We start from the raw sequence: 23,294 nt of genomic DNA, 5'->3' as shown, positions 1-23,294 counted from the left end.
TCCTGGGTTGTTACTGTTGCTGGGCTGTTGTTGCTGTGCTGTACTGTTATTACTGCTGCTGATTCTCATCTTTATTTTCTTTTGCTTCCAATATCAGGTACATATCTGTAAACTCATGTCATGAAAAGCTTCAACATAGCAAGTAAATGAAGTTTGGAATTATGTGGATGTCTTCTACCCATTTAAATTTTATTAGTTAAGTTTCAGTTTTGTTTTAGTTGGTTAATATAGTATTATACTTGACATGATAAACTGTTAACTAATTAACCTTCTGGAGTAGTAAATTCCACAATAATCTTATGTGTTTTGAGGACTAGTGATAACATTTATTGTTTGAATTGTTGAGATAGGAACATGGTAGAAAGTTTGCCATTAATTAAAGCTTGTAATATTGTTAGCTAAGTATAGAATAGTATGGAAATATCAAAAAAACTATATCACTAGCCTATTTTGTTAAAAATCCGATTTTGTTTAAGGCTAGATAATGTTAGTTGTATTTTGTTCATATATGGCGTAATAACGGTTATGTAAATAACCATAGTGGAAATGTGAATTGATGTAATCCGTCACGTTTACGATGTTGCAATATCACGAATAGTTCAGATGTACAACTATGTTACATGTAATGTCATCTTATTAAATCGATTTGTAGATTAGTTTTTTAATAACAGATAGCCCAATTACTTTAAGAATGCGATCAATTCATTTCTTTAAAAATAGTATAAAAAATAATGTCAATAATTTTTACAAAGTATAAAGTTAGTGTTTGCAAATAGTTCACATAGGCTGAGAATAAGATTCAGTTTGATTATATCTATCCCAAACTCAATCATCGTAAGCAAAAATTAATCAAATAATTATAACCACGGACTAAAAAACAAGTAGATAAGAAAAAGGTGAGATTTATAAATACGAACTGCAACGTTTAAGTCAAAGACATACAAAAATAGAGTTCGCTATGAATATAACAATGAAAATTCTTCGAAAAAAACTACTTCGTTGCATAAATCAATTTTTTTTCTAGTTTTATACGCAATTCACTTTTTAGATATACAAATATTGTATTTACGAGAAAAATGGTAGTATTAATCACACGTTGTTTATTTTTTACTCTTTAAATGTGAACGGTTTGGAGGAATATAATTCATACGCGAAAAAATATAATTTGCGGTCACATTCAATAAATTGTGAATTCTTTTCAAGGAATTTAGAGGCGTCCCAAATAGTGATTTCTCATGACTTTCACATAAAATATATGGATGTGATAAACAATTTGTGGAAAATTTATACTACCATCAAGAATATTTTGTGTGATTAGCGATGCGTTCGCGTGACCTGATTATATTTTCTAAAGGCAATTCGGATTATGCGTTCGCGCAACTTCGAGCAAACACTTAATAAAAAGGGGTTCTTCGGAGAATATCAAATTAATTTCATATAACCCGAGATGTGCAGTTCACTATTTAATCATACAAGAGCGACGAACACTCTTAATTTTATTTTAAGCACAATTTCGAACATAAGTCTGTTTTTATTATAAAAATAAACAAAAAATAACATTATCAATCTTATTGTGTACACGTATGCGTGACACGATTCTTTACGTTTATAAAAAATATATAATACGAATATACGTACGCGTGATTCGTTTCAAGAAAATCTTTAATTGTAAACAATCTAAACAGAAGCGGTAACAAAATCATGCAATAATAAAAAAAATGTATTTAGCAAATCGAGATAATTAAGCCAAGTATAATAACGGTTAAGCGACCGTGCTAGAACCATGAAATTCGGGAATGCCTAACACCTTCTCCCGAATTAACAGAATTCCTTACTCGGATTTCTGGTTCGCAGAATAACAAACAGAGTCATATTCTCCTCGATTCGGGATTAAAACCGGTGACTTGGGACGCCATAAAATTCCCAGGTGGAGACTCTGAAATAAACAAACAAATCCCGTTTCGACTGTCCTTTAATTGGAGAAAACTCCCTACGCCCCCGCGGGGGCAGAAAAGGAGGTGTGACAGCTCTGGCGACTCTGCTGGGGACAATAACCCAGAACCACTGGTTCAGGGTTTAAGAATTCGAGCTTGAACCAATGGTTCTGGGTTACCGTTTACACAAAGTTGATCCCCAGCAGAGTCGCCAGAGCTGTCGCACCTCGTATTTACCGCGCCCGCGGGGCGCGTGGGGAGTTTTCTCCAATTGAAGGACAGTCGAAACGGGATTTATTTAATTATTTCAGAGTCGCCACTTGGGAATTTTAGGGCGTCCCAAGTCACCAGTTTTAATCCCTGAATCGAGGAGAATATGACTCTGTTTATTATTCTGCGAACCAGAAAGCCTGAGTAAGGAATTCTGTTAATTCGGAAGAAGGTGTTAGGCATTTCCGAAATCCGTGGTTCTAGCACGGTCGCTCAACTGTTTTTATTATTGGCTTAATTATCTTGATTTTATTAAATATGTTTTTATTGCATGATTTTACTACCGCTTTTACTTATTGTTTATAATTATATAAACGAATTACGCGTACGTATATTCGTATTATATACTTTTCATAATTACGGGGATCATGTCACGCATACGTGTACACAATATAATTGATTATATCCTTTATTATAAATTCATATGTTCGTGATTTAAAATAAAATTATGAACGTTACCACCCTTACATTTAAACAGTGAACTGCACATCCCGGGTTATATAAAAATATATATATATATATATATATATATATATATATATATATATATATATATATATATATATATATATATATATATATGAAATCCTTTTATTAAACATTCGCTCGAAATTGTGCGTACGCATAATCCGAAATTTTTTATAATCAGAGTGCGCGAACGCATCCCTCATTGCGCAAAATCTTTGTAATAATATTATGGATTTTCCACAAATTATTTATTATATCTACACATTTTATATGAAAATCCTGAGAAATTCACATTTAATGGAGCTTTGAATTCTTTTAAAAGAATTCAAAATTTATTAAATATAGACAGTCGTTTATATTTTTCCGCGTATAAATTATATTCATCCAGACTATTCAAATTCAAAGTAAAGAATAGGAACATAATTAATATTATTCTTCACAAATGCGTTATATACATATACCAAAGGATGAATTGCATTGGCTCATAAAAATGATTTATGAAGGGAAGAAGTGTTTTTGAACAATTTTTATTTATTTATTTAGTACAAATTCTATCTCTAATTGGCATTGATATAAAGTGTTGCAACTTGTGCTTGTAAATCTCATCTTTTTCTCATATATTTACTTTTAATCTAACAAGCCTAATTATTTTGTTGATTCTTCTTATGGTTAAATGTAAGATATATATATAATTAATCCGATTAGATTCTCAATTTATGAGAACCCTTGTTGCTAACTTTCACATTATAACATTCCTAGGCCATTTGTTATTTTAAGAAAGAGAACAAATTTACCTAATTGACTTAATAAGTAATTTTGCATACAACATTATTCGCCCTATTTTGACGTTTGCAAACATAGCGGAGGATATTAATGCAACTTCCAACTATTGATGTTAACCATAATCATTATTACACCATATATGAATAAAATGCAACCAATCATTAACTAGCTTTGAACAAGAACTAATTAACTAACAGAATAAACTAATAGCATATTTTCCTTGATATTTCCATATTATGCTATACCTAGCTAACAATACCATAAAGTTTAAATAATGGCAAACTTTACGCCAAGTTTCCTGTCTTAACCATTCAATCATAACTATACTTTAATGAAAATTTAGAAATTTAACCTTGTTACAACACTTATACAGACTGCAATAAAGGACATTTAACTTACAGTCATCCTGTCGACATATACTACTTATTTGATCAAGAAACAACTGAATTTTTAGCTAAAGAGCTCAAATGAATAGAAAGTAATATTACAACTCAAACTGTATTTATTGTCATGTTGAAACCCATCACAACATAAGTTTAAAAGATGTGTACCTGGCAATGAAGGAAGGAGTTAAAATTTCAGCAGTAGCAGCAGTAACAAATTCAGCAGAATAGCAGTATTTCCACAGATTTGAGCAATAATACGACCCGAGGAAACCAGATGCACAGTACAGTATTTTTTAAAGACACTTCAGATTTTAACTGAACAGTGGAATCAAATAAAGTTGAACAGATTCAACAAAAGAACAATATTTCAGATTTCAGTTTCTTTTCAGTTTCAAATTCCCATTTTTCTGATTTTCTGTTTCTGCTGCTGTATCTGTGTGTGTGTGTGTGACCGTTCTCTTTTGTTTCTTTTCTGTTTCTTTTTCCTCTTCAGATTTTCATTTTTGATTTCCTGCTTGATTTTCCACATTCAAATCTGACTTTTCACTCTCTTAAAATCTGCTAAATCAGATTTTCTTTTGAACTACTGATTTTCTCTCTTTCCTTTCTTTTCTGTCTGAAAAGGTTCCTAAATCAGATTTTTCTTCTTCTCTTCTCCTAAATCAGATTTTTTCTTGAACTCTCAAAAATCTCTCCCTTTAAAGTCTGTCCAGCTCCCTGTATTTATACAGGGCTGGTCCTATACTCTTTTAGTGTTGGATGGACCCTTTTCTCCTTTTAAAATCAGAAAGTTTCCATTAAAAACTGCTTTTGAATAATTTAAATCCTATTGAGTGCTATTATCCTGTTTTTCTGCAGCCCCATTATCCCTTGTTCCCCATTATTACTTAAATTATAGCCACTATCATTCCATTATAAGCACACTATCACATTACCCTACTGTTTCAATCCAAAATAAACCTGAAATACTACTGTATTTAAAGCCTTTAAACTAAAGTCAGAATCTGTTACAAAACAGATTTTAAAGTCTGTTTTAACAGTTATAACCATTCCTAGGATTAACCTCCTAATACAATTGTATTTAACCAACCTTTGTAAATTCGAATTCAAAACTAACATCACAATAGTATTATACTGAATTCAGCCTAATAGTTCAACTGAATTTCAACATTGGATGGAAAATTAAACAAACACAGGAGCATTGTCAATATACTGACAATGCCCTGTTAAAAAAAACAATATATACACATCATACATTTTAATTTACTGATTTGTAAACAAACATGATTTAATTGACGAGTATTAATCAGTTGACTATTTACAACATTTGTCCATAATCAGTCTAAAATAATAGAAGCAGACTATTTCAATCAGCATTATCATAAATGAGAATTCATATTATAACTAATCGACGAACTTAATCGAGTCGATTACTTACATTGTAAATAATCACAACCAACAGAAATAGTTTCATATTTGATCATATAGACGGGCATGAGACAAAGATGTCAGAATTAATCAAATAAAATCATGAAAAATTAACAGGCTATTAAGACAAACAACAATACACGTAGAATGCACATAAGAAACAGAAATTACCTCTGAACCTTCAAATTCAACCGGACTCAATTCAACTTGGATTTGGACTTTGTTTGAAATCAAACAGACCTTAGTCGAAGTATTTTCTATTGAAAATACTTTGACTAAGGTCGATTAAACCTCAATCTTTCGTCTGAAGTGAACAGAATCCAAAAGTCTGGTATTTCTAGGGTTCTTGAAGGTTCGATTTGGGACTTAACCATTTCTAGTCAGATTCGAGGGGGACTAAGTACGACACAAGGGTGAGGGTAGCCTAGGGGTCATTTGGTGTCAGTTTAGAACGGATCTGAGTTTGTTCTTGTTTGGTCCGAATCTTCAAAAGAAGATTCGAGAAGCTCGGAACTGATTCGAGCCAAACAAACATCAGATCCATAACAAAGCATGCTAGGGGGTACTATGGTGTCAACTAGGGGTTGTTTGGTTTAGATCTAAACTCGGCTCGAATCTTCAAATGAAGATTCGAGAACCTTCAAGAAGATTCGAGCCAAGTGGCTAGCATATCTGGATAGAGGATGTTCAGGGGGTTCTAGGGTGTTATTTTGGTGACCGGCGGCGTTGTTGCCGCCGGGTTTCAGGCGGTGGGATCCTAGGGCGGCTAGGGTTAGGGGTGAGTTTCGGTAGGGACGATGAATAGGGAAGGAGGGGGGGGGTTTGGCTAGGGGGCCGGGGTAAGGTTTTGGTCCTTATATAGGGGTGGGGTGGATTAATCTTGACCGTTGGATCAATGAGAATAGATGGCCAGGATTAGTTCACTTAGCCAAACGGTGTCGTTTGGTTTACTGCTGGGGTCGGGCTGAATCAGGGCACTGGGTCGGGTAATGGATATGGGTTAAGGTTCGTGGGATCTCAGCCGTTGGTTGGCTTTGATCCAACGATCCCTGATAAACTACAATCAAACGATGTCGTTTTGACTCGTTTGATTTGGACCGGTGCCTGGGTTGCCTGAATTGGGCTGAAGGGGGAGTAATTTGGTTTTGGGCCTGGATTTTAATCCAGGTCCAATTTTTATTTTACAACTTATTTTATTTTATTCTATTTTATTATTAATTAATAAAATCCTAATCAAAAATTATAAAACAAAATTATCATTACAATAATACTAATTATCTTTAAATAACCATTAACACGTAGATAAATCATTAATCACATAACGACACATTTAAAAATAGAACGAATGCATATTTTTTGTGATTTTATTTAAATTATCTTTCAAATGCATAATAAAATCCTATATGCACGCAACATGTATTTTATTTTAATTTTCATTTTTATTATGACAAAGTAAACATTTACGGACATAACACAAATATTTAACACCACGCAAATTCAAGAATTACACAGTAAAAGAAATTTATTTTATTTTTTGATTTATTTTGGAGTAATTTTCGTAAGGCAAAAATTACGTGCTCACAGCTGCCCCTCTTTGTGCGGAAACTCGAAGAGTTTTCGTGCAAAGATAAAGTGAGCGGACACGAGCGATTTTTGCCCGTTCAAATACTCCGTGAGAAGCATTTTTTGAAAGATTTGACCGAACCTCTGCTTCAAAGGTTTCCTACATATCCTTGGCTATAAAGGAATCAGGTCAATGTAGTTCGGGAAGTTTTGGGTAGCTGGGACTACCGTGGGACTGTGATGTTACTGCTGCTTCGTGCTATTTTTACTGCTTGCTGACCTCCTTATTACACCTTACTTCAAAGGTAATACAAAAAGCTAAACTAGATTATGGTACAAAAATTATAAAAATCTTATCTAGATCATGCCCTTGCGTTTCTTGTTGTTTTGATATCTTGGTGACTCTTGGGCATTTGACTTATTTCGTTTTCCTTTTCATTGCGTCCTGTATTTTTTCATCTGTTTGGGACTCTTGTTGTTTCTTGCTGGGGATTTTGTTGGATTCCTCTGCTTTATTGATTCTAAGTGTGCTCCTTTTTCATATGAGCGGGCTTTTGATTTCAACAGTTCAATTGCAGTCCCTCGTTCTCCAGGTGGGTGCCTTGACTGCTTCTTTTCTTTATTCATCCTCATTCTCCAGGTGGACGCCTGACTTCTTTTTAACTTCTTCATCCTCATTCTCCAGGTGGACGCCTGACTTCTTTAATTCTTATCCTCGTTCTCCAGGTGGACGCCTGACTTCTTTAATTCTCATCCTCGTTCTCCAGGTGGACGCCTGACTTCTGTAATTCTCATCCTCATTCTCCAGGTGGACGCCTGACTTCTTCTTTTCTCATCCTCATTCTCCAGGTGGACGCCTGACTTCTTTAATTCTCATCCTCATTCTCCAGGTGGACGCCTGACTTCTTCTTTTCTCATCCTCATTCTCCAGGTGGACGCCTGACTTCTTTAATTCTCATCCTCATTCTCCAGGTGGACGCCTGACTTCTTTAATTCTCATCCTCATTCTCCAGGTGGACGCCTGACTTCTTCTTTTCTCATCCTCATTCTCCAGGTGGACGCCTGACTTCTTTAATTCTCATCCTCATTCTCCAGGTGGACGCCTGACTTCTTTAATTCTCATCCTCATTCTCCAGGTGGACGCCTGACTTCTTTAATTCTCATCCTCATTCTCCAGGTGGACGCCTGACTTCTTCTTTTCTCATCCTCATTCTCCAGGTGGACGCCTGACTTCTTTAATTCTCATCCTCATTCTCCAGGTGGACGCCTGACTTCTTTAATTCTCATCCTCATTCTCCAGGTGGACGCCTGACTTCTTTAATTCTCATCCTCATTCTCCAGGTGGACGCCTGACTTCTTATTTTCTCATCCTCATTCTCCAGGTGGACGCCTGACTTCTTCAATTCTCATCCTCATTCTCCAGGTGGACGCCTGACTTCTTCTTCTTTACCAGGTATTTCCTGACACAAATATTGTCTTTGCCCCTGTTTTAAATCAAAGAAAACTTCGTTAGTTTAAAGCAGGGTGGTTAACTGGGGTATTCTTGCCGATGGTGAGGCTTCTCTTCGTCTCTTTTTATTGCCTTGGAATGGTTGAAAAAGACCGTTTTGTCCTTGTAATTGATCCTTGACTATAAGATTTCCCTCTGTATGTTTTTCTTCAAATCCTTTTAACTGTAATCATATGTCCCTTCTGACTTTGCTGATCCACTTTTGATTTCACTTTTCTTACACTAATATCTTTTTATCTCCCGCCTTTCATGGCCGTATTTTGCATCATGTAACCTTGAATCTTGGTAGTATACCTTGACATTCCTTCTTATTTGTTTGGAATAAAACTTATCTCAAAGCTTTAGAAAAGTAAGATTATTAGTGATGAAACGCGCTGATTTCGACAATTATAGAATGAAAAGAAAAATCCAAATTTGGATGACTGTCGGAGAAGGAATAAAACTTATCTGATTGGAGTTACTGACGCCAATGATCAGGGTATGCATTTCGGATTAATCAACCCAGTTTTTTAATCAATCTCCTTTCAATTGTCTCATTTTTATTTTTCCCCAAAATTTCCGTAATCCAACTTCATTTTTCATTTTACAGACCTGTTGGACTTGCAATATCTCAAAGAGTTTTCACCGATAAACCTTCCTCATTTGTTCATTTCTCACTTCCTTTTCGCCTTATGGTGCCTACGAAGGTTTTCACCAATAAGACTCTCTCATTTTACTTTTCTCTCAACTTCCATCGCCTTATGGTGCCCGTGTGGGTTTTCACCTATAAGACTCTCTCATTTTTACTTTTCTCTCAACTTCCATCGCCTTATGGTGCCCGTGTGGGTTTTCACCTATAAGAATCTCTCATTTTTACTTTAACTTTTCTTGTTTGTACCAGAGTGTTATGAACCATCTTCATTTGCTTGTCTCAGCATTTTTCTAAGATTGATCGAAAGGTCTTTTTGGTATGGGGTTAGAAATGGAAAAGGTATTAAAAGCTAAATAGCTTTGGTATGGGTTTAAAATTACAACTCTTGGAATCTTTTCTTATTTCCAATACAATTCCTGCCCCAGTTTCTTGATTGGGGTCTCTTAATGTTTCTTTTCGTGTACATTGTGTATGTTGTGCACCCTATGACCGAGCCGTGAGGCGCCTACGTATCCTTCTTTGAGGAATCAGGTCAAACGTAGTTCACTAAATAATAGTGATGTTTTTTTTTAATTTGAATTTCATTGATTCCATGAGAGGGTAGGAAAGAAACAAATATGACTCGAAGGGCAAGCAAATGGTATAGTGTTTGGATAGCAGAATAAATTGCCTTTGTCATTCCAATCTTCGAAACAATGCTAAATACAATCATTCAAAAAGTTATGCATAATATCTCTTTACCGCGTCAGAATTGATTGCCATGTCTATGCATTTGCCTTCAATATCTGTTAAACATAGTGCACCATTCGATAATACTCTGGTCACAATGAATGGTCCTTGCCAATTCGGGGCAAATTTGCCTTTTGCTTCAACCTGATGTGGAAGAATACGTTTCAGCACATGCTGACCTACTTCAAACTTCCGGGGACGCACCTTTTTGTTGTATGCTCTTTCTATTCTTCTTTGATATAATTGACCATGGCATACTGCGGTCAATCGTTTTTCATCAATCAAGTTTAACTGTTCTAGATGGGTTTTGACCCATTCATCATCATCAATCTTTGCTTCGGCGATGATCCGAAGGGAAGGAATCTCAACTTCTGCAGGAATTACTGCTTCAGTGCCATATACCAACAAATAAGGAGTTGCTCCTACTGAAGTGCGAACAGTAGTGCGGTATCCCAATAATGCAAATGGTAATTTTTCATGCCATTGTTTTGATCCTTCTACCATTTTCCGAAGTATCTTCTTTATGTTTTTGTTGGCTGCCTCGACTGCTCCATTCGCCTTAGGCCGATATGGGGTAGAGTTGCGATGTGTAATCTTAAACTGTTGACATACTTCCTTCATTAAGTTGCTGTTAAGATTAGCACCGTTATCTGTGATGATCACTTTTGGGATTCCGAATCGACATATGATATTTGAGTGGACAAAATCGACCACAGCTTTCTTGGTCACTGATTTAAATGTCTTGGCCTCAACCCATTTGGTAAAATAATCAATAGCTACCAGAATGAACCTGTGCCCATTGGATGCTGCCGGCTCAATTGGTCCAATCACATCCATGCCCCAGGCAACGAAGGGCCATGGTGCCGACATTGTGTGCAAATCGGATGGTGGAGAATGAATCAAATCTCCGGGTATTTGGCATTGATGACACTTGCGCACAAAACTGATACAATCTCGCTCCATAGTAAGCCAATAGTAACCAGCTCGGAGGATTTTCTTTGCCAACACATATCCACTCATGTGGGGTCCGCAAACTCCTGAATGTACTTCAGACATGACAGCTGTAGCTTGTCTGGCATCTATGCATCTTAATAATCCAAGATCTGGTGTTCTTTTATACAAAACTCCTCCGCTTAAGAAGAATCCATTTGCCAATCGCCTAATGGTCCTCTTTTGATCTCCTGTGGCTTGTGCGGGATATATCCCCATCCTGATATACTCCTTGATGTCGTGGAACCATGGTTCACCATCAAATTCTTCTTCAATCATATTGCAATAAGCGTGCTGATCGTGGACTTGAATATGTATCGGATCTACATAAGCTTTGTCCGGATGGTGCAACATTGATGCCAGGGTAGCCAATGCGTCGGCAACCTCATTATGTATTCTTGGAATATGTTGGAATTCCACTGATTGAAACCGCTGACAAAGATCATGTAGACATTGTCGGTATGGTATGAGCTTCAAGTCTCGGGTTTCCTATTCACCTTGAATTTGATGTACCAAAAGATCCGAATCTCCTATGACTAAGATTTCTCGGATACCCATGTCGGCGGCTAGCCTTAACCCCGAAATGCAAGCTTCATATTCAGCCATATTATTGGTGCAATAAAATCGCAATTGAGCCATAACAGGATAGTGATGCCCTGTTTCAGAAATGATTACGGCTCCTATCCCGACTCCTTTCATGTTAGCGGCTCCATCAAAGAAAAGATTCCAGCCAGGTTTTTCAATTCGCTCCACCTCGTCGATATGCATTGTTTCTTCATCAGGAAAATAGGTTTTCAACGGCTTGTATTCCTCATCGACCGGGTTTTCGGCTAAATGATCGGCCAGTGCTTGAGCCTTCATTGCAGTTTGAGTCACATAGATGATGTCAAATTCTGTGAGCAATATCTGCCACTTTGCAAGTCTTCCCGTTGGCATAGGCTTTTGAAAAATGTATTTCAATGGATCCACCCGAGAAATGAGGTAAGTAGTGTAGGATGACAAATAGTGTTTCAATTTTTGAGCTACCCATGTTAGGGCACAACATGTCTTTTCCAGATGAGTATATTTAACCTCATAAACTGTGAACTTCTTGCTAAGGTAGTAGATGGCCTGTTCTTTTTGCCAGTGAGGTCATGTTGCCCCAATACACAACCAAATGAATTTTCCAAAACTGTTAAGTAAAGAATCAAAGGTCTTCCTGGCTCTGGCGGGACCAACACGGGTGGGTTCGACAAATACCCTTTTATTTTATCGAACGCTTCTTGACACTCATCGGTCCATTTGACCGCAGCATCCTTTTTCAACAATTTGAAAATTGGCTCACAAGTTGTTGTGAGCTGAGCAATAAACCTGCTGATATAATTTAACCTTCCCAACAAACTCATTACTTCAGTTTTGTTCCTGGGAGGTGGCAATTCTTGGATGGCTTTGATTTTTGATGGGTCTAGCTCGATGCCTCGTCGACTGACTATGAATCCTAGAAACTTTCCAGATGGAACTCCAAATGCACATTTGGCAGGGTTAAGCTTGAGGTTGTACCTGCGAAGTCTTAAGAAGAACTTCCTCAAATCCCCAACGTGGTCGGCCTGATGCTTTGATTTTATGATCACATCGTCCACGTAAACCTCAATCTCCTTGTGTATCATATCATGAAGCACTTTGGTCATTGCTCTCATGTAGGTTGCTCCGGCGTTCTTCAAACCGAACGGCATTACCCGGTAGCAATAAGTTCCCCATGGTGTGATGAATGCCGTCTTTTCTGCGTCTTCTTCATCCATTAGAATTTGATGATACCCAGCATAACAATCCACGAAAGATCCTATATCATGCTTGGCACAATTATCGATCAAAATATGGATATTGGGTAATGGGAAATTATCCTTCGGACTGGCTTTGTTGAGATTGCGGTAGTCGACGCATACTCTAATTTTGCTGTCTTTCTTTGGCACAGGAACGATATTAGCTAACCAAACAGGATATCGAGTGACTCGAATGACCTTTGCTTCCAATTGTTTGGTGATTTCTTCCTTAATTCTCACACTCATATCAGGCTTGAATTTTCTCAACCTCTGCTTGACAGGAGGCACCGTTGGATCGGTGGGCAATTTGTGAACCACTAAATCAGTGCTCAGGCCCGGCATGTCATCATACGACCATGCAAAAACATCTTTGAATTCTATGAGTGCTTTAATTAACTCCTTTCGGATCTTTGGTTCGAGATGGACACTTATTTTAGTTTCCCGGATATTACTCGTGTCCCCTATATTGATGTCCTCGGTATCACTCAAGTTAGGTTTGATTTTTTCCTCAAAGTGAATTAACTTTTTACTAATCTCTTCAAAAACCTCATCTTCATCATATTCTGATTCATAATCACAATATATTTCTTGAATTATTACTTCGGAACCAGATTGATTTTTAAGACTGGGCTGAGGATTCCTCATGCATGCCATATCACTAGAGCCAGCGTAAAAAGAACTGTACAGAAAAAGAAAAAGAAAAGAAAAACTATCAGGAATGAAAATAAAAAGGAAACTGCTTTTTATTGGATGATGAAAGATAACAAGGTTTGCACACTTCAAACAAACTGTAAGATAAGCTTTGGGATTACAACCCTGAAGTAACCCAAACAAACTTGAAAGAAAATCAAAATAAACTACCAAGACTCCTTTCGAATGGGGAGAGGAGTGGCTTTCCAATTATTAAGCTTTGTTTCTGGCCCAACGAATTGAACTTCTGCGTCGCTACACCCTTCTCCGCTTTCCAACATATTCACATCATCAAACAACTTCTCGAATCTTTCAATCAACTTCTCCTCAGGATTGACCCGGGATTTAGGAATTGTTGTTATCGGGCGATTTCTAGCACCGGTCTTGACAAAAGATTTTGACAGATGTGGGACTGGTTTTGGAAGATCCCATGCCTTATGTTTCAACTTTCTGGCCTTTATCACATCATTTACGGTGGGTATGAACCCCAAACCGAATGTTCCCCAGTTCTCGGGGAGAGATACTGGTTGTATAATTCCTTGCAAAGATAAGCCCAGGCCTTTGCCGGGTACAAAACCATTCTTTAACATTTCATAAGCTATTATGACTGATGCAGAGGATATCTTTGGATTCGGAAGGTATTTCCCCTCTGGAATTTTCTCTACCGACACTGTGTCGGATACTTGGTATACCCATGGTCCCTGGTCATTTTCTGTTCCCTCGACAGGTACAATGGTACTGCTGCGATCATTTAAACTTTCTTCCCCATGCACAACTATTTCTTGATGATCCCATTCAAACTTGACAACCTGATGTAGTGTTGACGGGACTACTTTAGCAGCATGGATCCATGGTCGACCCAACAACAAGTTGTAAGAAACAGTTATGTCCAACACTTGAAATTCCATTGTGAATTCAACTGGCCCTATAGTTAGTTCCAACACTATGTCGCCAAGTGAATCTCTGCTTCCACTGTCAAACCCCCGTACGCAGATACTATTCTTATGGATCCTCTCCTCTTTAATTTTTAATTTGCTTAAAGTGGAGAGAGGGCATATGTTTGCACTTGACCCATTGTCAACCAATACCCGGGTTACTACGGAGTTTTCACATTTCACGGTGAGGTAAAGAGCTCTGTTATGCTCGGTACCTTCCACAGGTAATTCATCATCAGCAAATGTAATTCTGTTTGTCTCAAAGATTCTGTTGGCTATTCTTCCCAAATGATTTACAGAGATCTTTTCAGGAACATGAGCCTCATTCAGGATTTTCATTAAAGCCAGACGGTGCTCCTCTGAATGGATCAGTAATGACAACAATGAAATTTGAGCGGGCGTCTTCTTTAATTGATCCACAACAGAATAATCATGGAGTTTCATTTTTCTTAAAAACTCTTCCGCCTCTTCTTCCGTCACAGCTCTCTTTGTTGGTGTTGGATTATTTTTAGTTTTTCTTAACTCTTCGGGAGTAAAACATCTTCCCGAACGAGTCAAGCCTTGTACCTCACACACTTCTTCCTTGACTTCTTTTCCCTTGTACATTACAGTCATCCGTTCATAGTTCCATGGGATGGCTTTGTTGTTGATGACCGGCAGCTGGATTACAGGTGCGATAATAACCCGATCTGTACGGGCTCCTTCCACGCATACAATGGGTTTGTTAGCAACCCCTGGTACTATCACTTTCGGCCTTTCTTGTTTTGCGGCAACTTTGCTCGATGATTCTTCCTCGATTATCATAGATGGTCCATCACCATTTCTGTTCTGCTTAGATACCGGCTTCTCCTCTGTTAACTGCTTATCTGGCTTGGCTTCATGAGACTTGATCATCATGACAGTTTGTGACGGCTTCTTTGTCTCCCCATCAGCTTGTATGATTTCTATCATATTAGCCTCTTGATGGGCTGGCATTGGATTTCTATTGATATTTGGGGCTTCGGGGGTTTGAACCTCGATTTTATTAGTATCAATCAGCTCTTGTATTGCATTTTTCAAATGCCAGCATTTCTCCGTATCATGGCCTGGTACACCGGAGCAATATTCACAGCTAATGGTGTAATCCAGATTCTTTGGAGGAGGATTGGGTAGCTTGGATTGTATTGGTCTCAGCATGTCCAGCTGTCTCAGCCTGTGGAACAGACTAGTGTAAGACTCTCCCAATGGAGTGTAAGTTTTCTTTTTCTGTTCTCTTTCCCCCCTGAATGCTGGCCTCGGCCTGAAACCTGGTCCGGGATAGGCTCGTGGGTAAGTACTTGGTATGACAGGAGCACGCCAATTGGCGTGAACAGGTGGCTGATTGTATGCTTGAGCATGGTTAATGGAGAAATGAGACTCCGAAGGGTGATAGTAGTGTTGGGATAAATCATGGTGGTAAGTTGATTGGCGAGGTCGTTGTTGATTATAGTAAGGCGGTGAACCTCTTGGTCCTGACCAAATTCCTGAATCAACTACTGCTGCTTCTTCCCTCTTCTTTCTTCCGAATCCTCCTACCCCGCCTTGAATAGCCTGAGTAGTCGCCTTAATTGCTGAATAGCACATGATTTTATTTGTCTTGAGGCCTTCTTCCACCATACCTCCCATCTTCACTACTTCATTGAATGATTTCCCAACCGCTGAAACCAAGTGGGCATAGTAAGTTGGTTCCAAGGCTTGGAGGAAGTAGTCTACCATTTCACTCTCCTTCATAGGAGGATCCACTCTTGCTGCCTGTTCTCTCCACCGGAAGCCATACTCTCTGAAACTTTCATTGTGTTTCTTCTCAAATTTTGTGTCAAAGATAATCGATCTGGGATGATTTCCAGATTGTATTGAAAATGGTATGCGAATGCCTGTGCCAGGTCATCCCAGATGTACCATCTCCCATGATCCTGGCGTGTATACCACTCCAAAGCTGATCCGCTTAAACTTTGACTGAAGTAAGCCATCAATAATTCATCCTTTCCCCCAGCTCCTCTCATCTTGCTACAGAATCCCCTTAAGTGGGCTACTGGGTCGCCGTGCCCGTTGTATAGGTCAAATTTGGGCATCTTGAAGCCAACTGGTAATTGTACATTGGGGAATAAGCACAAATCTTTGTATGCTACACTGACTTGTCCACCTAATCCTCGCATGTCTCTGAATGATTGTTCTAGACTTTTGTCCTTCCTGAACATCTCTTCTTGTTCAGCATTTTTGGCTTGCTTGTCAATTTCTGTTGGGAGATCAAAATGAGGAGCAGTTGAATTAATTTCGGAGGCTTTGAGGGTGGGCTCCGGGGGGTAATTTTGGTTGTCCTGAGCCTAGAATGTAAGCTCACTAGGAGATTTGTGAAATGTAGCAGGGGGAGGTGCTACGAAAATAGGAGTCATAGGTGGAGGAAAGTATGGAACTGGTTTCGGAGGTGGAGACTGTGGTGTCTGAGAGGTGGTGCCTCCGTAGTGCTGGTAAATGGGGAAGTTTGGGGATAATTCAGTGGTAATATTATCCTGAGTTTGGGTCATTGATGGAGCAGGGTTATTTGGGTAAGATAGGGGTAACTGTCCTGTAGACCAGACTTGGTACATCTCAGCCATTTGCTGCTTGAGTTTAAACATCTCTTCTTTCATTTTCCCGACATCCATCTCCTCTAGCTCCATACCTGTGTCAACATCTGGGATAGACATACTTTCGGGTATTGGTCCTTTTGATCTTGTGTGATAGTGATAATATGCCAGTATACTCTTTAGAGAAACTAACTACTTGAATTCTGGCAATGAACAAACTTGTTAGTTTTGAGAGTTTAACACATATATAATCACACGTTGAGATGCAATGCTCCTAGACAAATAATCCCTTTCTATTATGCATTTGCTCGGCTGCTTGTGTCGTCCCAGCTTTCTTGAAATTTTTATTGTTATTCACTTTTATTTATTATATATGTCTTTTATCAGACCTTGCGTAGTTCGGACTAAAGGCAATCACTTTTATTCATTATACAAAGATGGAATTACATTTGAAAACTTTTAAGAAAATGGTTTGAAACACACACACTTAAATCAAAATAAAAGATACAATTCTTAACATCTCACAACATGCCCCACTTTCCATTTTTGTTATCAAATATTGGATTATCTGCTCAATGCGGGGCTTGACCTGGATGGCCTCCCAGCGTACGATACATCCTTTCCAACTCCATTGCTAGATGACGAGCAAAAGTGGGCGCATGCTCTGTAAACCTTTCATAATCCATTCCTTGGCAGTTTACATAACTTTGAGATGTGAAGACTGCCAGGTCGTGGATTTGTGTCCTGAAACCTTGAAGACGTTGGTCTTGGTCTTGCAATTGCTGCTGACGAGTGGTGGCTATATCTCTGACACGGTTTTCACGATCTAGAGCTGATTCTAACAGAGCTCGGAGTCTGGCCTGCTCTAATCTTGCTTGCGCTCTTTCTCTGTCGAGGTCTGCTTGTTGATGTTCTCTGTTGCATCTTCTTGCCTCTTCTAGTTGTGCACGAAGCTGGTTTTCTGATCGTATCCAATTGTCTTTTTCCTTCTTGAATTGTGCCCTGTCTTTTTTGGATTGCCTATCTTGGCGTTCCTTATTAGACATGGCTTCTTCGTTTAATTGTTGGATCCTTTCTTTTGCTTTGCTCAACGTCCTTTCGTTTTCTGCAAGAATAGAATCATAATCTTGCATTCTTTCAAAAAGATTGGCGATGGTTTTTTGATCCTTCCAGCTCCTCTTTGGTGTTTCAGAAACTCTTTTCATTTTTTGGAATCGAGCATGAAGATTTTCATTCTCACAAGCTAGACTCTTCTTGTCGCCTTCGGCTTCTTGTGCTTGCAAATCTTTCTCCAAACTGAGGCTTCTCAGATTTTCTTTTAGGGCATGGATAGTTGCTTTGTACCCTTTTTCCTTTTCTCCCCAGATCAACCGCTCTTGGATTTTATCATTGAAGTTTTGAACATGGGGTCTTTTTGTTGGCCTTCTTAGCTCAGGCTCTGGTACATCATCCACGCGAGACCGTTTTTCAAACCACCTTGCATATCCAGGATTTATCTCACCCTTTGTAGTGTCTGGGACTTGAGTATCACTTTTTAAGTATCGACATCCATTCCACATCTGCTGAAGTAGAGCCTCGGGAATAGTGGCTTCTGGGTGTAATTCGATTACTTGCATACTCAAATCTTCATCATCAGGAACTACTTGATATCTCCCTAGTTGCCTTAAGACTCTTAGTGGCGCATACGGCTGAATGCTTCTCAATCCCAATAGTAGTAGATAACTATTTGAGGTTGACATGTGTATTACTTCCCTCATCGGGAGCCATCCCAAAGTCCATTCAATCTGATTTGCCGTTAAAGCCTTTAGATGAGATACCCATGCTTCTATCCCTTCTGGAGCCTGATAATTTTTTGTTCTTTCCTCATAGCTCTCGACGCAATTATCATTGTTTGACCCATACTGTATGATCTTGGGCTGTTGTTGAAGATGTTCCATCACCCACATTTGCAACAAAATTTTGCATCCTTCGAAGACTTTTGCTCCTGATTTACATAAAGTCAAATCCCGATAAATATCTTATAGAATGATGGGGATAAGGGTGTGATTTTCTTTGGTGGTGAGGATTTTCACAACTTTCGCAGTGCGAATATCAATTGTTCGCTCTTTGTTTGGGAAGACCATGACTCCTAGAAAAGCCACCATGAAGGCAAAGCGACGGTGAATCTGCCAAGTGTTTTTGTTTTGCTTGTTAGTAAGGCCTTTCTCATGAATTTCGAACCCATCTGACTTTCCGAACCTTGAATACAAAAAGTTGAAGGAACAACATCCATTGATGACATTGCTTTTCCTGATTTGACTGCTGATGTTCAGAAGACCAAAGAATCGAAGTACCGAAGGAGCCTTTGTGAATATCAGGCTTTGATTTTTTAGACTTCCGTCAAAACCAACATATCCAGCTATCTCCTCTAATGTAGGAGTTAGCTCGAAGTTAGAGAAACGAAAGACATTGTAAACAGGGTCCCAAAAAGTTATTAACGCCGCAATCAGATCATCACGGGGTTTAACTTTCATAATGTCCGTGAGATTTCCCAAATGCTTGACGACCCATTTTTGACCGTCTTCGCCTAAATCATACCACCACATTTGAAGCTGAAAGAGAAATTCTTCTGTACTCGTGGATGAGGGGCTTTGTGCGGTGCTCATTTTGTATCTGAAGTTTAATTTAATAGAGTTAAGACTCATTTTTAAAAATAAAAAAAAAACTATTTTCAGAATTTTATATTTTTTGAAAATTTACATAAAAAAAATCATTTTATTTATTAAATATCTTTATTTCAAGATTAAAAAAAAAACAACCCATTTTATTCCTCTCTTCTCACCATGATTTCGTTTAAGCTGGTCAACAAGCATGTTCGAGGCAAATGAATGCACAAGTAGCAAGTAGGATGCATCAGGATGGTCTTTTTGTTTCGGGTTCACCTGTCCTAGACAGACCCAACCCCTGTGTTGAGTCTCCAAGGCCAAATGTATATGATGCAAATATTCGTTCCTACTAGGGATCCGGTACATGGCTGAGTTATTCTAAGTGTAAAACCTGAGGTTGATTGTTCTAAACCTGGCTTACCCAAACGGACAGTTTGAGCCGAAGCGGGGGCAACGTACCGGGAGCACGAAAGTCTGCCCGGCCTAGTTACTTGTCCCAACTCCGTCTTATTTGGTATGACTTTAACAGAAAGGTGGGTCACGCGCACGTGTACACCATAAATTCAGAAGACTCAGAAAGAAGGGGGTTTCGTAACAGTTGTATATATTCACAATTCAAATAATATTAAAGCGGTAAAAAGCAACATTTAGCATATTAGCATATAAACAGTTGAAAATCATATAGTAAATAAAGCCAATTAACACAGACATTTTAAGCTCGAATTCTTTAAACCCTGAACCAATGGTTCTGGGTTACCGTTTACACAAAGTTGATCCCCAGCAGAGTCGCCAGAGCTGTCGCACCTCGTATTTACCGCGCCCGCGGGGCGCGTGGGGAGTTTTCTCCAATTGAAGGACAGTCGAAACGGGATTTATTTAATTATTTCAGAGTCGCCACTTGGGAATTTTAGGGCGTCCCAAGTCACCAGTTTTAATCCCTGAATCGAAGAGAATATGACTCTGTTTATTATTCTGCGAACCAGAAAGCCTGAGTAAGGAATTCTGTTACTTCGGAAGAAGGTGTTAGGCATTTCCGAATTCCATGGTTCTAGCACGGTCGCTCAACTGTTTTTATTATTGGCTTAATTATCTTGATTTTATTAAATATGTTTTTATTGCATGATTTTACTACCACTTTTACTTATTGTTTATAATTATATAAACAAATTACGCGTACATATATTCGTATTATATACTTTTCATAATTACGGGGATCATGTCACGCATACGTGTACACAATATAATTGATTATATCCTTTATTATAAATTCATATGTTCGTGATTTAAAATAAAATTATGAACGTTACCACCCTTATATTTAAACAGTGAACTGCACATCCCGGATTATATGAAAATATATATATATATATATATATATATATATATATATATATATATATATATATATATATATATATATATATATATATATATTTAGAAATCCTTTTATTAAACATTCGCTCGAAATTGTGCGTACGCATAATCCGAAATTTTTTATAATCAGAGTGCGCGAACGCATCCCTCATTGCGCAAAATCTTTGTAATAATATTATGGATTTTCCACAAATTATTTATTATATCTACACATTTTATATGAAAATCCTGAGAAATTCACATTTAAGGGAGCTTTGAATTCTTTTAAAAGAATTCACAATTTATTAAATATAGACAGTCGTTTATATTTTTCCGCGTATAAATTATATTCATCCAGACTATTCAAATTCAAAGTAAAGAATAGGAACATAATTAATATTATTCTTCACAAATGCGTTATATACATATACCAAAGGATGAATTGCATTGGCTCATAAAAATGATTTATGAAGGGAAGAAGTGTTTTTGAACAATTTTTATTTATTTATTTAGTACAAATTCTATCTCTAATTGGCATTGATATAAAGTGTTGCAACTTGTGCTTGTAAATCTCATCTTTTTCTCATATATTTACTTTTAATCTAACAAGCCTAATTATTTTGTTGATTCTTCTTATGGTTAAATGTAAGATATATATATAATTAATCCGATTAGATTCTCAATTTATGAGAACCCTTGTTGCTAACTTTCACATTATAACATTCCTAGGCCATTTGTTATTTTAAGAAAGAGAACAAATTTACCTAATTGACTTAATAAGTAATTTTGCATACAACATTATTCGCCCTATTTTGACGTTTGCAAACATAGCGGAGGATACTAATGCAACTTCCAACTATTGATGTTAACCATAATCATTATTACACCATATATGAATAAAATGCAACCAATCATTAACTAGCTTTGAACAAGAACTAATTAACTAACAGAATAAACTAATAGCATATTTTCCTTGATATTTCCATATTATGCTATACCTAGCTAACAATACCATAAAGTTTAAATAATGGCCAACTTTACGCCAAGTTTCTTATCTTAACCATTCAATCATAACTATACTTTAATGAAAATTTAGAAATTTAACCTTGTTACAACACTTATACAGACTGCAATAAAGGACATTTAACTTACAGTCATCCTGTCGACATATACTACTTATTTGATCAAGAAACAAAACTGAATTTTTAGCTAAAGAGCTCAAATGAATAGAAAGTAATATTACAACTCAAACTGTATTTATTGTCATGTTGAAACCCATCACAACATAAGTTTAAAAGATGTGTACCTGGCAATGAAGGAAGGAGTTAAAATTTCAGCAGTAGCAGCAGTAACAAATTCAGCAGAATAGCAGTATTTCCACAGATTTGAGCAATAATACGACCCGAGGAAACCAGATGCACAGTACAGTATTTTTTAAAGACACTTCAGATTTTAACTGAACAGTGGAATCAAATAAAGTTGAACAGATTCAACAAAAGAACAATATTTCAGATTTCAGTTTCTTTTCAGTTTCAAATTCCCATTTTTCTGATTTTCTGTTTCTGCTGCTGTATCTGTGTGTGTGTGTGTGTGTGACTGTTCTCTTTTGTTTCTTTTCTGTTTCTTTTTCCTCTTCAGATTTTCATTTTTGATTTCCTGCTTGATTTTCCACATTCAAATCTGACTTTTCACTCTCTTAAAATCTGCTAAATCAGATTTTCTTTTGAACTACTGATTTTCTCTCTTTCCTTTCTTTTCTGTCTGAAAAGGTTCCTAAATCAGATTTTTCTTCTTCTCTTCTCCTAAATCAGATTTTTTCTTGAACTCTCAAAAATCTCTCCCTTTAAAGTCTGTCCAGCTCCCTGTATTTATACAGGGCTGGTCCTATACTCTTTTATTGCTGGATGGACCCTTTTCTCCTTTTAAAATCAGAAAGTTTCCATTAAAAACTGCTTTTGAATAATTTAAATCCTATTGAGTGCTATTATCCTGTTTTTCTGCAGCCCCATTATCCCTTGTTCCCCATTATTACTTAAATTATAGCCACTATCATTCCATTATAAGCACAATATCACATTACCCTACTGTTTCAATCCAAAATAAACCTGAAATACTACTGTATTTATAGCCTTTAAACTAAAGTCAGAATCTGTTACAAAACAGATTTTAAAGTCTGTTTTAACAGTTATAACCATTCCTAGGATTAACCTCCTAATACAATTGTATTTAACCAACCTTTGTAAATTCGAATTCAAAACTAACATCACAACAGTATTATACTGAATTCAGCCTAATAGTTCAACTGAATTTCAACATTGGACGGAAAATTAAACAAACACAGGAGCATTGTCAATATACTGACAATGCCCTGTTAAAAAAAACAATATATACACATCATACATTTTAATTTACTGATTTGTAAACAAACATGATTTAATTGACGAGTATTAATCAGTTGACTATTTACAACATTTGTCCATAATCAGTCTAAAATAATAGAAGCAGACTATTTCAATCAGCATTATCATAAATGAGAATTCATATTATAACTAATCGACAAACTTAATCGAGTCGATTACTTACATTGTAAATAAT

This window comes from Nicotiana tabacum, chromosome 11, assembly GCF_000715075.1.
Source record: "Nicotiana tabacum cultivar K326 chromosome 11, ASM71507v2, whole genome shotgun sequence".
NCBI classification, from domain to species: domain Eukaryota; kingdom Viridiplantae; phylum Streptophyta; class Magnoliopsida; order Solanales; family Solanaceae; genus Nicotiana; species Nicotiana tabacum.
This window is presented reverse-complemented; position numbering follows the sequence as displayed.